Below are 16,402 nucleotides of genomic sequence, written 5' to 3'. Positions count from 1 at the left end.
CTTTTCCTCCTCCAGCACGGTAACTATGGACTGGACCTTCCTCCTACTTATCCTCCTCTATAGTAGTGACTACCTGCTCCTGTGGTGGAAGCTTTCGTCTGGGTTCCTCTGTGGTGAGGGTGTCTGGAGTAGGGGTTTCTGCTTTGGGGGCTTGTGTGTTAGTGATATACACATGATAAGACACACACATACACATGGATGTTGTATTATAAATATGTGATAGTGGAGTAGTGGCCTGAGGGAACACACTATATGTATTGGGTAAAGTATTATGAAATGTAATGTAATATTTTTTATTGTATATAACTGCCCCAGGAAGAGTAGGGATCCTTGGGGAAAATGGGGATCCTTAATAAATACATATATTAGGGTCTTCTGATACCTCACGCTGCTCCACCTCTACAGTGTCATGATTAAGTAATAAAGTAGACAAATAATTTGTCTTCATTATGCATAGCTGAGGAATGCTCAACTCCGTTCTCTTATACACTATATCTACAAAAGTTTGTGGACACCCCTTCAAATTTGTGGATTTGTTGCTGACAGGTGTATAAAATTGAGCACACAGCCATGCAAGAAGAGCTCAGTGACTTTCAAAGTGGCACCGTCATAGGATGCCATCTTTCCAACCAGCCAGTTCGTTAGCCAGTTTCAACTGTTCTGCCTGCAGCTATGGAACCCTGACCTGTTCACCGGACGTGCTACCTGTCCCAGACCTGTTGTCCCAGACCTGCTGGAACCCTGACCTATTCACCAGACGTGCTACCTGTCCCAGACCTGCTGTTTTCAACTCTCTAGAGACAGCAGGAGCGGTAGAGATACTCTCAAAGATCAGCTATGAAAAAGCCAACTGACACTTACTCTTGTGTTACTGACTTGTTGCACCCTCGACAACTACTATGATTATTATTATTTGACAACGCTGGTCATTTATGAACATCTAGGCCATGTGCTGTTATAATCTCCACCCGGCACAGCCAGAAGAGGACTGGCCACCCCTCATAGCCTGGTTTCTCTCTAGGTTTTTCTTCCTAGGTTTTGGCCTTTCTAGGGAGTTTTTCATAGCCACCGTGCTTCTACACCTGCATTGCTTGCTGTTTGGGGTTTTGGGCTGGGTTTCTGTACAGCACTTTGTGATATCAGCTGATGTAAGAAGGGCTATATAAATACATTTGATTTGATTTGATTCTGGGTTTGGCGGATTCCAGGAGAACGCTACCTGCCCCAATGCATAGTGCCAACTGTAAAGTTTGGTGGAGAGGAATAATGGTCTGGGGCTGTTTTTCATGGTTCGGGCTAGGCCCTTTTAGTTCCAGTGAAGGGAAATATTAAGGCTTCAGCATGAAATTACATTCTAGACGATTCTGTACTTCCAACTTTGTTGCAACAGTTTGGGGAAGGCCTTTTTTCTTTTTCAGCATGACATTGTCTCTGTGCACAAAGCGAGGTCCGTACAGAAATGGTTTGTCGAGATCGGTGTGGAAGAACTAGACTGGCCTGCTCAGAGCCCTGACCTTAACTCCATCTAACACCTTTGGGATGAATTGGAACGCCACTGAGAGCCAGGCCTAATCAGCCAACATCAGTTCCCAACCTTACTAATGCTCGTGGCTGAATTGAAGCAAGTCCCCGCAGCAATGTTCCAACATCTAGTGGAAAGTCTTCCCAGAAGAGTGGAGGCTGTTATAGCAGCAAAGGGGAGACCAACTCCATATTAATGCCCATGATTTTGGAATGGTCTTGTAATGACCTGGCTAGATCATAAAGGAACAATTGTCCGGACAGAGGATTGAGTTAACGAATTTACGGTTTATTAACCCAACTTCACACAGGCTACTGTTTGGCTGTAGCCCACGCCAAATAAATTAAGGATGCCCTATAAAACAACCGTGACCTTCTCTTGTGAAGGCCAGACATAAGTGAGAGAACAATGGCTAAACTTGGTCTTAACCTCCAATGCTCCATCCCCCTGCGCAACCCCCCTCCACGCCATTCCGCCAACCACCAGGATGCCCGGCATCAGAATATTCCAGGCATTCCCGTGATTGGCAGATAGCAGGTTGATTGGCATGCCGGACCCCGGGAACACTGGGTACTGGTAAGTACAACACAACCAACTAATAGCCTAACACATAACACACAGCTGTTGTGCTCGTCGCTACAATATGTTCAAAGAGCAGGTGTCCATATACTTTTGGTCATTTAGTGTACCTCGATGTAAACAGTTGCAGCAATTAGATCGCCCAGCATGAATCGCTAACAAATTAAACATTATAGAAATTAACATTAGCATCCAGCCTGCAGAACATTAGCGCAACAAAGGCACAGCCAATTTCACCTGGCACATTCAAGTTTGAAATGTCAAAGTGTAAGCATAACGTTTTCTACAGATCATTTCGTGCAAACACAGCCACTGAAATGTCTTCACATCGATGAACTACTAGAGCATTCAATCAAATGAAACGTCCTCCAAAGTCCCTTCAGAACAAAAACAATGGCCATTTACAATGCCAGACCTGCCGTGTGGTACTGGCACGTGAGGCGCTATTGAGTCTCGGCAGCTAACCAAGCGAGAAGGGTCATTATATACAACAACAGTTAGATAGATGGATATGTTCCCATGACCAATTATGATAACGTTGAACAAAATGTAATGATTGTTTACGGTTGAAAATCTGGAACTGGCTCCAGTGTAGACCTTTGTGATTTAATATAGCGCTGAGCGTCTATTTAAACAATGAGGCCCAAGGGGGTGTGGTATATGGTTTATATACCAAGGCTTAGGGTTGTAAGCACGACGCAACGCGGAGTGCCTGCATACAGCCCTTATGCTTCGAACACACCGACTGTGTTATTACGTTGCGATACACCAGAAGTACATTCATTGCCAATGGAACGCTGCGTTCGCCTTGCAGCATTGCATTGCAGAGGCAGTTGCAGTTCGTTCTGTGTGGTGCATACGTTCGATAAATCGAACATATGCATCAAATTGTATGCGTAGACTTGATAGAAAGTAGCAAAATGTGAATGTTGAATTTTTGTTACACACATATCCAGTAAAATGGGGGATTACATAATAAAAACAGTTTGACTGGAGAATTTCTTTAAATGTTTTATTCATTTATTTGCCAAGTATATTATTTATTCGATGACATCCACAAATTAATTGTGAGAGCCTATAATATAATTTCCCTCAAATGCAGTTTTGGAGCGAAATGCAATAATAAATAGTGAAGATAGCAGCGTAGGCTCTTTCAACATTGAGACCAACATTGAAGAAGGTGGTCTTGATCGCGCTGTTGGGCCGGGACCAGCCCCGCCGAAAGCGCAGGTCTGTGTGGTTTCAGAGATGGTTAAAGTCCCGAAAGCAGGCAGGGGAGTTCCACTGTCTCATTCAAGAGCTTCGACTGTTTGGAGAGGAATTCCGAAGTTACTTTCGTCTGGACCGAAGCCAGTTATATCACCTGCTCCAGATGGTTGGAGCCAGGGTCGCCCGGATGGATACCAACTACCGGGAGTCCATCAGCCCAGTTGAACGCCTGGCGATTTGTCTCCGGTAAGCTACATTCTAGTACATTTTAAAAGCCTTTGATACCATAATTGATTGATACATTGTTTTTATGTGCAACCTAGCTAGCTAAAGGGCTCTCTAGTTAATAGTCCCTATTTGATATCAGATGTACTTTTACAGAATGTTCATTAGGACTATAACTTTTCCCAAAGTTGGTTTATAATCATTTTTTAATTATGCAATGTTACCAAATGAAAATAAAGTTGAGGTGCCTTCTGCCCTGATGAAGGTAGGCTAGTCTTGTCCAGAACCCATTGTCGTTGAAGACAGTTATAGTCATTCATTACATTCTTATTGGACTCACATACACTTAGAGAAAAAGGTTCCAAAAGTGTCCTTCTGCTTTCCCCATAGGCTAACCATTTTTGGTTCCAGGTATAACCCTTTGGGGAAAATGTTATACATGGACCCCAATAGGGTTCTACTTGGAACCAAAAGGGGTACTACCTGGAACCAAAAAGGGATCTCCTATGGGGACAGCTGGAGAACCCTTTTAAGTAGATAGTACCATTCTTTCTAAGAGTAGTTGGCCTGGGCTACAGTTTATTGATATAGTCATAGACTGAATTGTACTGTTTGAAGGCATTGTTAATGATGGTTGATGAGTATTACAATATAATTAGTAGAGCATAATAAACAGTAATGAGGTAGCTTTGGGATTCTGGCAGCCCGGTGGAGAATGTATTGGAGAGTGCTTGGTCTCAGCCCCTGAAATGTCGATGCCTGCGTGAAGGCCACGTGTTCTCTATAACTACCTGCGGCGGTCATTCCAGGAGCCGCTCCGGATGGAGATGGGCACGCCAAATGGTCACCTACCTGATGTCACCAGGGCAACAACTCCCCCAGACAGGCACTCCAGGTGAGGGAGAAGTTGACCACCTACTTCTCATCGCCAGCAGGTGAAGTTCCATGGCAATATGCCGGGGAGTGAAACAGCTCTTTTAAGAGCCCCCTAACACAAAGGTTATTTTAAGAACCATCCACCGTTGTCCATAAAGTTGCATTTTTTCCCCAGATTACTTTATGTATCATTGTCTCTTCATTTGGAAGTTATATTTAAGTGAAATTTGGGAGTAAAGACCACACCTTAACCCCTTCCCTCTCTCATTAACGTCAGTATTATACACACCTGGCATGGTACATCAGGTGAGCAGGAGCACTAATTAAGGTTATACGACATACAGTTAGTATGATAACAAAGGGAAAGTGTAACCTAGGGTCCATACAAATAGTACAGTTTAACACCATGTTCACTGGCCTGACAAAATACAGGTGGGAAAAAAACGAATTAGGAAGAGAATGTGTTTTAACTTTCATCTTGTCTTAGATCTGCGAAGGTGTAGGGAAGAAATAAGCAGATTAAGTCTAAACAAGATATTAATAAACAACTGAAACAACTGACTATGAAAAAATAATTTAATAAGTATTCAAGTACAGGAAAGAACATGACAGGTATGTGTGTTGTAAAAATGTTTACAAAAATAAAACAATTGAAAGAGGTGTGTGTGTGTAAAAAAATTTTTTTTTTTAAATGAATGTGTAGCCTGTAATCTGTAAGAGAACAACAAGAGCATGTTATTTTGGCACAACTGCAGACTGATACAGGGACTACTCATAAAGCCTAGACGTAGTAGCGGAACTGCAGACATGGCCATAAAGAGAGAGAGGGCAGGGCACTGGAGATCTGAGGGACAGAGAGGAGTGGAGAAGAGGTGTGTGTGTGTGTCTGTGTCTGAAAAAAAATAATAATGTGTAGCCATAACACAGCTAAACAAACAAATGGCCCCTGGACGTCATGGACCAGTCGATGGAACATAACTTCACAAACAGTTTCAACACCCTGGTTTTCAAGTGGTTTTAAATGAAAGAAATATATTGACCTTTAGTCTTGTAAGAGACCAACAAGAGCATCTGAATTCTCCGGTGTATGAGTTTCAATTCTGTCAATTCAGAAATCTATGTAACACTAATAATGAATGCTATCCTAAGACTTTATAAACAAATGACTTTATGAATTGACTGAATTTAAATGGAACTGATGTGTGTGAAAAGAAAGGTACAATGAAGGAGGTCAAAACAACAACTAGACAACTCCTCTCCTCTGTCCTTCCTGTGAGCCGATCGGCTAAATTGATTCCATTTCTGAAAGGGAAGAGAAAAACAACATATACAAGCTTAACATGATATGACACCATAAAAGGTGAGATTTATGTTAACTAAATACTGCTTGTGTAGTTAGAGGCATTAATATAGGAACAGTGTGGTAAAGTTGGTAATACTTGCTGTTTGGAATTTGTATTTCAGATCAAAAGATGAATGTGACAGGCAAATATTTAGACAGCAAACTGTTGTTTTAGGATATTTTCTAACCCAGAAACAACAGCTATACATTTGCCTCATATTAATACTTTGATCTGAAATACCAATTAGCCTACATGACTATACTGTAAAAATTACCTACTTTACTTCACTGTTGCAACACTTATGATACTACCTGTGATGTGGAGAAGAAAAAAACGTACCCTTGAACTCAGCTTCGAAAGCAGCTGATACATTTTAACCTTGACTGCTGCTTTTCTTTGCTGAGGCAGCCTCTTCAGTTTTGGCACCAGGCTCATGGCAAAGAGGGTCTCTTCATCTTCATTCCTGTGAGCATCAGGTTGGGCTGCATCCCTCTCGACGGCTTGGAGGAGCCTCTGTTGAAAGTGGATCTGGGGGCTGGTACCTCCGATGACGCCTGGTGTGACGTTGTTCCTCTTCGTTTCTCTCTCTGTTTGTCTCCACGGCCACATCCTGTTCAACGAGGTCCTCAGTGGTCACTTCTGTGAGGTTCATAATAATCTCAGGTGGTCCTAGATCCAGAGGTGCTTCCTCCATTTCATTGTCTTCCATGGCTGCACCGGTGGTGGTCATACTCGTGGATGATGTAGACGTTGTAGAGGGTCTTGCTGCATCGGTGGTGGCGGTGGTCTCACTTGTAGGTGACATTGAGGGTCTTGATGCACCGGTGGGGACAACACTTGTGGATGACGTAGTAGAGGGTCTGGCTGTAAAATTGCCACTTGTTGCCCTAGGCACAATAAATGGATCCAGAAAAGAATGTGGCAGAAGCTCCAAGGCTGCTGGCCTGAAGCTGCTGACCCAGACCTCTTCTCTTTCTCTGCCCTTCTCTCTCTCTGATACCTGTCTCTGACTCCTCTCCACTTCCTCCTACAGTCTTCTTCTACATAGACATGAACATGATAAGCAGAACCAATACCTAGCATACCTATAGTTATTTGATAGCTATCATGGACATGTCACCTACTGTACACAGACATGCACACACGATTATCTGACCAAATTATCAGGGGTACAGTAGTATCTACCATTTCTATTACTATTTATGACATACACACTCACACTCTTTCAAACATGATTATTTGGTAAAGTTATCAGGGGTAGTAACTACCATAATTTATTTGACTTTCTTTCACACACACACACACACACACACACCTCATTGGCTAGGTTAGCAAGCTAGGTTAGCTAGCTAGCTAACTAGCCACATCTAGCACATGCTCACTACTAAACTGACCTGGCAATCCTACTATCGTGAACACTTGTCTCCAAGCAGCATTTTTTGTGTTTATGTCCCTGTAGCTGTCAGCAGTTGTGTCAAAAAGACACGGTTTTGAGGATACTGCGAAAATGATTCTCTCCTCCATGTGTCCAACCGCATGCGACCATCTGCAAAAGATACCTGCATCAATATAGTTGCCTAGCTGCGCTAAATGTTATGTTGCAGTGATGAAATCACACAGTCGGTGTGTTCGAAGCGTTAGCCGTGGTACATAGGCCATATACAACTAATCCCCAAAGTGCCTGATTGCTTTTATAAACCGGTTGCCAACACAGTAAGGCAAAAAACTACACATTTATATTGAAAATGTTGCTTTAATAAATACATTCACAATAACTACATACTGCCAGAAAAAGTTGTCCGGACGAAAGTCTCAATGCTAAACTGGTTGCTATGCAACATGACCACAGGCTAGATAGCGAGCTTACATAAAATGTATGCAAAAACCGAGCATTAACGCCCCTTGTAGAATGACTAACACATGACAATTATTTATTAACGTTGATCTGAATGTTGCCATTTATTGTGCACAATGTTTGTGTTCCATGTTTATTGACTCCACGCTACTGTAAATGGATGACGGAGGTAGTTGTTTGTGTACATCTGTGACAAGACAGCTATTTTTCAGGATTTTGGCAGCATTGTTGCGAGGGTGTTCACTCCCATCGGCTCTTGACTTGTGTGTACCTTGAAAGAAAAAAACAACGTTAGCTAATAGTTAGGACTACAAAACGACCGGTTATATTGTCAGGGTACATTTAGAATGATTTAACTAGCTAACTAACAGTTACATACCATACGTATCCATTCACTGGTGGGCAGCTTTGTCGCACCCCTCTTCCTCAACTTTTTAATTACGCCGACAGACGCATTGTTGCGCGTTGTGAATTCGGTGTCCTGTATATTCCATGCCATCCTCAACTTTTTAATTACGCCGACAGACGCATTGTTGCGCGTTGTGAATTCGGTGTACTGTATATTCCATGCCAGACTGAGAGGGGGTCATTGATATGTCGGTTCAAACCAGCTCTGAATCCAGCGGCAGTTTAGCTGCTAATCCCATATTTTTCGCCATTCATGTTTCTCACTAAACCATAAAAGTCCCATAGAATGACTTTCAGCTCCATTTTGGCTGTATTCACAAACTCACAATGTATCCCTTTTCCGGTGCACCGGTCAGTGAAGCAGGTAAGTGCCCACTTTGTTTGTTTCACTGTGACAGCTGTGACCTGTCATTCAGGGCAGGTGGGGCAGAGCTCTACATGTTTTGAGGCCCACCTTTTTAGCTAACTGTTTTGCATGTTATTCTGACATTAATACCTGTTACGAACCGGCTCAGAGTTCGCAACAAAAGGGAGACAACGTGGAGACAAGGAGTATCAATATATATATTTATTAAATAAAGTAACTAAGTAATTAACAATGGTGTGTGTAATCAGTAGTGTAAGTGAGTGTTTTGCATACCTGAATGTAATAATGCAGGGTGTTGAAAGGTGCCAAAGCAAATAACCAAAAAGCCACAAAACTACACAACCAAAATCAACAAAGTGTCTGCGTGGAGAGAGTCTCCCCAATGACTGGAAGAGTTGTCTTTATCCTGGGACACACCTGAGCCCAGGTGTTTCCCATCTAGCTGACGACCCTTCCAACTCCGCCCACTGGCATCCTAATGAGGAACAAGAGCAAAGAGAGAAAATACAGCAGACAGAGTGGGAGGGTCGTCACATACCTGTCACATATCAGTTTACATTTTTAAAAAAAAATAAAAAAAATAAAATTATTGAGTTAACAAAGCCACATATAAACTTGGTCTCTTTTTTGCTTTCTTGAGTAAGGCAGCTCCAAAATGTAGGTGTTTCAACCTAGTTCAGTGCTTTTTGTGGAGGGGCAGCCAGCGGAAAATACAGAGCGAAGAGGTTGGTAATGTTCTCTAGTTGCGCCATGATTGGCTCAGTGTTCTGTCTCATGGGGACACTACATCACCGCAAAATCTAAGTACCCATCCAAGTAGGCTCAAGGTTATTGGCCACAGATAAAATTACTTCAAATTACATTATATCTACAGTAGCTTTGATTGGGCTGATCATGTCAACCTCATACTTTAAAAATCTTAGCTAGCAAGCTAGCAGTCATCATCATGAATCAAGTCGACAATCTACTGGCAAATGCTTTTTAATTCTTGTCATATGAAGAGAAATAATGAAGAGAAATTATAGACAAAACATATCGGTGCTAATCGGCCATTGGACATAACCATTACACAAGTTGGAAATCGCAAATTCAACAATGAGTGGTATGGAAGGAATTAGTGACCAACTGCAAGCATTGCAAAGCAATCACTAGCCTGTTATTTAGTGGAGTGGGTATGTGGTTCCAAGTCTGGGTTTAAGGGTCTCTGTTCCAAGCTTTAAAGGATAAACATTCAACATTGGCCATGCTGTCAATCCAGCATGGCTTCTGCTGGCTCAAAACAACTGGAAACTGTTCAGTGAGGAAATCTGACTTCAGTGAGTTCAAGACAACATTGAACTCGGGGGGAAAAAACGAGCTCTGACTGGGAAAATACTTTTTGAACGGTCATCCAACTCGGATTTGCAAGTCGGGAACTCTGGCCTCTTTCAAGAGCTCTGACCTAAAGATCACTGACGTCATCATGATTCAACCTTATTTTTTCAGAGTTCCCAGTTGTCTTGAAAGCACCATAAATCCAGAGGATGCCAGGCCCCCTTCCCGGCACAGGACGACATCATGACAGGTATGTGAGCAGTTACGGAAGAAGCTGTTTCTTTACTTAATTCTTCTAATAACAAAAAACGGGGATAGTGTTCCATCCACCATTTTTTTCCTTAATGCTGAAGATGGTTTCAATACATTTTCAACATAATTCACAACTGGTTTTAAATTAAATTCTAATGTAATAAATAAAATCTAATTGTATTGGTCACATACACATGGTTAACAGATGTTATTGCGAGTGTAGCAAAATGCTTGTGCTTCTAGTTCAGACAGTGCAGCAATATATGACAAGTAATATCTAACAATTCCACAACAAATACCTAATGGAATAAGGAATGGAATGGAAAAATAATTAATAAATATATGGATGAGCAATGACAGAGTGGCATAGTGTCACGACTACTGCCGAGGGCGGTTCCTCTCCATGTTCGGGTGGCGCTCGGCGGGCGTCGTCACCGGCCTACTAGCTGCCAACGATCCCTTTTTCGTTTTTCTGTTAGTTATGTCTTTATGAGTTACACCTGTTTCCCATTAGTAATTAGTTTTATTATTTAAGCCCGCCTCTCCACCTGTTCTGTGTGCGGGCTTGTTACGTGTTGTCACTTTGTATGTTTTGTGGTACATTACATTTACATTTACATTTAAGTCATTTAGCAGACGCTCTTATCCAGAGCGACTTACAAATTGGTGCATTCACCTTATGATATCCAGTGGAACAACCACTTTACAATAGTGCATCTAAATCTTTTAAGGGAGGGGGGGTTAGAAGGATTACTTTATCCTATCCCAGGTATTCCTTAAAGAGGTGGGGTTGCAGGTGTCTCCGGAAGGTGGTGATTGACTCCGCTGTCCTGGCGTCGTGAGGGAGCTTGTTCCACCATTGGGGTGCCAGAGCAGCGAACAGTTTGGACTGGGCTGAGCGGGAACCGTGCTTCCTCAGAGGTAGGGGGGCCAGCAGGCCAGAGGTGGATGAATGCAGTGCCCTTGTTTGGGTGTAGGGCCTGATCAGAGCCTGAAGGTATGGAGGTGCCGTTCCCCTCACAGCTCCGTAGGCAAGCACCATGGTCTTGTAGCGGATGCGAGCTTCAACTGGAAGCCAGTGGAGAAAGCGGAGGAGCGGGGTGACGTGAGAGAACTTGGGAAGGTTGAACACCAGACGGGCTGCGGCGTTCTGGATGAGTTGTAGGGGTTTAATGGCACAGGCAGGGAGCCCAGCCAACAGCGAGTTACAGTAATCCAGACGGGAGATGACAAGTGCCTGGATTAGGACCTGCGTCGCTTCCTGTGTGAGGCAGGGTCATACTCTGCGAATGTTGTAGTGCATGAACCTACAGGATCGGGTCACCGCCTTGATGTTAGTGGAGAACGACAGGGTGTTGTCCAGGATCACGCCAAGGTTCTTAGCACTCTGGGAGGAGGACACAAGGGAGTTGTCAACCGTGATGGCGAGATCATGGAACGGGCAGTCCTTCCCCGGGAGGAAGAGCAGCTACGTCTTGCCGAGGTTCAGCTTGAGGTGGTGATCCGTCATCCACACTGATATGTCTGCCAGACATGCAGAGATGCGATTCGCCGCCTGGTTATCAGAAGGGGGAAAGGAGAAGATTAATTGTGTGTCGTCTGCATAGCAATGATAGGAGAGACCATGTGAGGATATGACAGAGCCAAGTGACTTGGTGTGTAGCGAGAATAGGAGAGGGCCTAGAACAGAGCCCTGGGGGACACCAGTGGTGAGAGCGCGTGGTGCGGAGACAGATTCTTGCCACGCCACCTGGTAGGAGCGACCTGTCAGGTAGGATGCAATCCAAGCGGAGATGCCCAACTCGGAGAGGGTGGAGAGGAGGATCTGATGGTTCACAGTATCAAAGGCAGCAGATAGGTCTAGAAGGATGAGAGCAGAGGAGAGAGAGTTAGCTTTAGCAGTGCGGAGAGCCTCCGTGACACAGAGAAGAGCAGTCTCAGTTGAATGCCCAGTCTTGAAACCTGACTGATTAGGATCAAGAAGGTAATTCTGAGAGAGATAGCAGGAGAGCTGGCCAAGGACGGCACGTTCAAGAGTTTTGGAGAGAAAAGAAAGAAGGGATACTGGTCTGTAGTTGTTGACATGGGAGGAATCGAGTGTAGGTTTTTTCAGAAGGGGTGCAACTCTCGCTCTCTTGAAGACGGAAGGGACGTAGCCAGCGGTCAAGGATGAGTTGATGAGCGAGGTGAGGTAGGGGAGAAGGTCTCCGGAAATGGTCTGGAGAAGAGAGGAGGGGATAGGGTCAAGTGGGCAGGTTGTTGGGCGGCCGGCCGTCACAAGACGCGAGATTTCATCTGGAGAGAGAGGGGAGAAAGAGGTCAAAGCACAGGGTAGGGCAGTGTGAGCAGGACCAGCTGTGTCGTTTGACTTAGCAAACGAGGATCGGATATCGTCAACCTTCTTTTCAAAATGGTTGACGAAGTCATCCGCAGAGAAGGAGGAGGGGGGGGGAGGGGGAGGAGGATTCAGGAGGGAGGAGAAGGTAGCAAAGAGCTTCCTAGGGTTAGAGGCAGATGCTTGGAATTTAGAGTGGTAGAAAGTGGCTTTAGCAGCAGAGACAGAAGAGGAGAATGTAGAGAGGATGGAGTGAAAGGATGCCAGGTCCGCAGGGAGGCGAGTTTTCCTCCATTTCCACTCGGCTGCCCGGAGCCCTGTTCTGTGAGCTCGCAGTGAGTCGTCGAGCCACGGAGCAGGAGGGGAGGACCGAGCCGGCCTGGAGGATAGGGGACAGAGAAAATCAAATGATGCAGAAAGGGAGGAGAGGAGGGTTGAGGAGGCAGAATCAGGAGATAGGTTGGAGAAGGTTTGAGCAGAGGGAAGAGATGATAGGATGGAAGAGGAGAGAGTAGCGGGAGAGAGAGAGCGAAGGTTGGGACGGCGCAATACCATCCGAGTAGGGGCAGAGTGAGAAGTGTTGGATGAGAGCGAGAGGGAAAAGGATACAAGGTAGTGGTCGGAGATTTGGAGGGGAGTTGCAATGAGATTAGTGGAAGAACAGCATCTAGTAAAGATGAGGTCAAGCGTATTGCCTGCCTTGTGAGTAGGGGGGGAAGGTGAGAGGGTGAGGTCAAAAGAGGAGAGGAGTGGAAAGAAGGAGGCAGAGAGGAATGAGTCAAAGGTAGACGTGGGGAGGTTAAAGTCACCCAGAACTGTGAGAGGTGAGCCATCCTCAGGAAAGGAACTTATCAAGGCGTCAAGCTCATTGATGAACTCTCCAAGGGAACCTGGAGGGCGATAAATGATAAGGATGTTAAGCTTGAAAGGGCTGGTAACTGTGACAGCATGGAATTCAAATGAGGAGATAGACAGATGGGTCAGGGGAGAAAGAGAGAATGTCCACTTGGGAGAGATGAGGATTCCAGTGCCACCACCCCGCTGGCTCGATGCTCTAGGGGTATGCGAGAATACGTGGGCAGACGAGGAGAGAGCAGTAGGAGTAGCAGTACATGTATTGTGGACTTCGGGGTTATTGTTTCGCCCTGTTGTGTTTGGAGATATTTCCTCGGTTTTCAGTACTTATTAAATTACATATTGTACCAAACATTTTCCTGCTTCCTGTGCCTGACTCCACACCCACAAAGCCCAAAGTGTTACACATAGGCTAAGATGCAATAGATAGTATAGAATACATTATATACATACGAGATGAGTAATGCAAGATATGTAAGTATCGTTACCTGTATAAAAGACACCTGGGAGCCAGAAATCTTTCTGATTGAGAGGGGGTCAAATACTCATTTCCCTCATTAAAATGCAATTTATAACATTTTTGACATGGGTTTTTCTGGATTTTTTTGTTGTTATTCTGTCTCTCACTGTTCAAATAAACCTACCATTAAAATTATAGACTGATAATTTCTTTGTCAGTGGGCAAACGTACAAAATCAGCAGGGATCAAATACTTTTTTCCCCTCACTGTACGCCATCAAATCAAACTTTATTTTCCACATGCGCCGAATACAGCAAGTGTAGAGTTTACCCTGAAATGCTTACTTACAAACCCTTAACCAACAGTGCAGTTCAAGAAGAATAAAATATTCACCAAGTAGGCTAAAATGAAAAGTAATAATACAAAGTAACACAATAAGAATAATGAGGTAAATTGTCCGGTGGTGATTTTTATGAGTTGTTCAGCAGTTTAATGGCTTGGGGGTAGAAGCTGTTGAGGAGCCTTTTGGACCTAGACTTGGCGCTCCAGTACTACTTGCCGTGCGGTAGCAGAGAGAACAGTCTATGACTTGGGTGGCTGGAGTCTCTTGACAGTTTTATGGGCTTTCCTCTGCCATCCCATCTGATTTGCACTTAGTGGGACTATCATTTGTTTTTCAACAGAACAATGACCCAAAACACACCTCCAGGCTGTGTAAAGGCTATTTGAAGGAGAGTGATAGAGTGCTGCATCAAATGACCTGGCCTCCACAATCACCCGACCTCAACCCAATTCAGATGGTTTGGGATGAGTTGGACTGTAGACTGAATGAAAAACAGCCAATAATTGCTCAGCTTATGTGGGAACTCCTTCAAGATAGTTGGAAAGGCATTCCTCATGAAGCTGGTTGAGAGGATGCCAAGAGTGTTCAAAGCTGTCATCATGGCAAAAAGTGTCTACTTTGAAGAATCTGAAACATATTTTGATTTGTTTTACACTTTTTTGGTTATTACATGATTCCATGTGTTATTTCATCAATCAAATGTACACTGCTCAAAAAAATAACGGGAACACTAAAATAACACATCCTAGATCTGAATGACTGAAATGATCTTATTAAATACTTTTTTCTTTACATAGTTGAATGTGCTGACAACAAAATCACACAAAAATAATCAATGGAAATCCAATTTATCAACCCATGGAGGTCTGGATTTGGAGTCACACTCAAAATTAAAGTGGAAAACCACACTACAGGCTGATCCAACTTTGATGTAATGTCCTTAAAACAAGTCAAAATGAGGCTCAGTAGTGTGTGTGGCCTCCACGTGCCTGTATAACCTCCCTACAATGCCTGGGCATGCTCCTGATGAGGTGGCGGATGGTCTCCTGAGGGATCTCCTCCCAGACCTGGACTAAAGCATCCGCCAACTCCTGGACAGTCTGTGGTACAACGTGGCGTTGGTGGATGGAGCGAGACATGATGTCCCAGATGTGCTCAATTGGATTCAGGTCTGGGGAACGGGCGGGCCAGTCCATAGCATCAATGCCTTCCTCTTGCAGGAACTGCTGACACACTCCAGCCACATGAGGTCTAGCATTGTCTTGCATTAGGAGGGACCCAGGGCCAACCGCACCAGCATATGGTCTCACAAGGGGTCTGAGGATCTCATCTCGGTACCTAATGGCAGTCAGGCTACCTCTGGCGAGCACATGGAGGGCTGTGCGGCCTCCCAAAGAAATGCCACCCCACACCATGAGAAGACCCACCGCCAAACCGGTCATGCTGGAGGATGTTGCAGGCAGCAGAACGTTCTCCACGGCGTCTCCAGACTCTGTCACGTCTGTCACGTGCTCAGTGTGAACCTGCTTTCATCTGTGAAGAGCACAGGTTGCCAGTGGCGAATTTGTCAATCTTGGTGTTCTCTGGCAAATGCCAAATGTCCTGCACGGTTTTGGGCTGTAAGCACAACCCCCACCTGTGGACGTTGGGCCCTCATACCACCCTCATGGAGTCTGTTTCTGACTGTTTGAGCAGACACATGCACATTTGTGGCCTGCTGGAGGTCATTTTGCAGGGTCACCACCTGCAGAACCACTCCTTTATTGGGCGTGTCTTGCTAATTGCCTATAATTTCCACCTGTTGTCTATTCCATTTGCACAACAGCATGTGACATTTATTGTCAATCAGTGTTGCTTCCTAAGTGGACAGTTTGATTTCACAGAAGTGTGATTGACTTGGAGTTACATTGTGTTGTTTAAGTGTTCCCTTTATTTTTTTGAGCAGTGTTACAAAGTGCTATACAGAAACCCAGCCTAAAACAAACACCAAACAGCAAGTAATGCAGATGTAGAAGCACGGTGACTATGAAAAACTCCCTAGAAAGGCCAGAATCTAGGAAGAAACCTAGAGAGGAACCAGGCTCTGAGGGGGTGGCCAGTCCTCTTCTGGCTGTGCCGGGTGTAGATTATAATGGCCAAGATGTTCGTAGATGACCAGCAGGGTCAAATAATAATAATCACGATGGTTGTAGAGGTTGCAACAGGTCAGCACTTGAGTAAATGTCAGTTGGCTTTTCATAGCCGATCATTCAGAGCTATTGACTGCAGGTGCCGTAGAGTGAGAGAGAGACGAAAACAGCAGGTCCGGGACAAGGTAGCACATCTTTTGGGTGGGGCAGAAAACAGTTTTCAACCAGCGATTGAATTGTGAGACTATGGGCCAGAGACAATTACTCGATGCCGACACATCTTTCTAGCTGATTTACACACTGAAGCTATGTTGAGCTTGGTGACCTCTG

At 44.4% G+C, this 16,402-nt stretch overlaps 1 long non-coding RNA gene across 1 annotated transcript; it reads right to left on the bottom strand.

The window, feature by feature from the left end:
* Positions 1-7,493: 7,493 nt before the first annotated feature.
* Positions 7,494-8,479, bottom strand: LOC115155002 (uncharacterized). The gene is made up of 2 exons (XR_003867983.1): positions 7,989-8,479; positions 7,494-7,880 (listed from the first exon to the last, which is right to left on the bottom strand). It is a non-coding gene; the product is annotated as an uncharacterized LOC115155002 (long non-coding RNA).
* Between the last annotated feature and the right edge of the window lie 7,923 nt (positions 8,480-16,402).

Source organism: Salmo trutta, chromosome 19, assembly GCF_901001165.1.
Source record: "Salmo trutta chromosome 19, fSalTru1.1, whole genome shotgun sequence".
In the NCBI taxonomy this organism is placed as follows: domain Eukaryota; kingdom Metazoa; phylum Chordata; class Actinopteri; order Salmoniformes; family Salmonidae; genus Salmo; species Salmo trutta.
The sequence above is the reverse complement of the archived record's forward strand: the minus strand, read 5'-3'. Positions and strand labels throughout refer to the sequence as shown.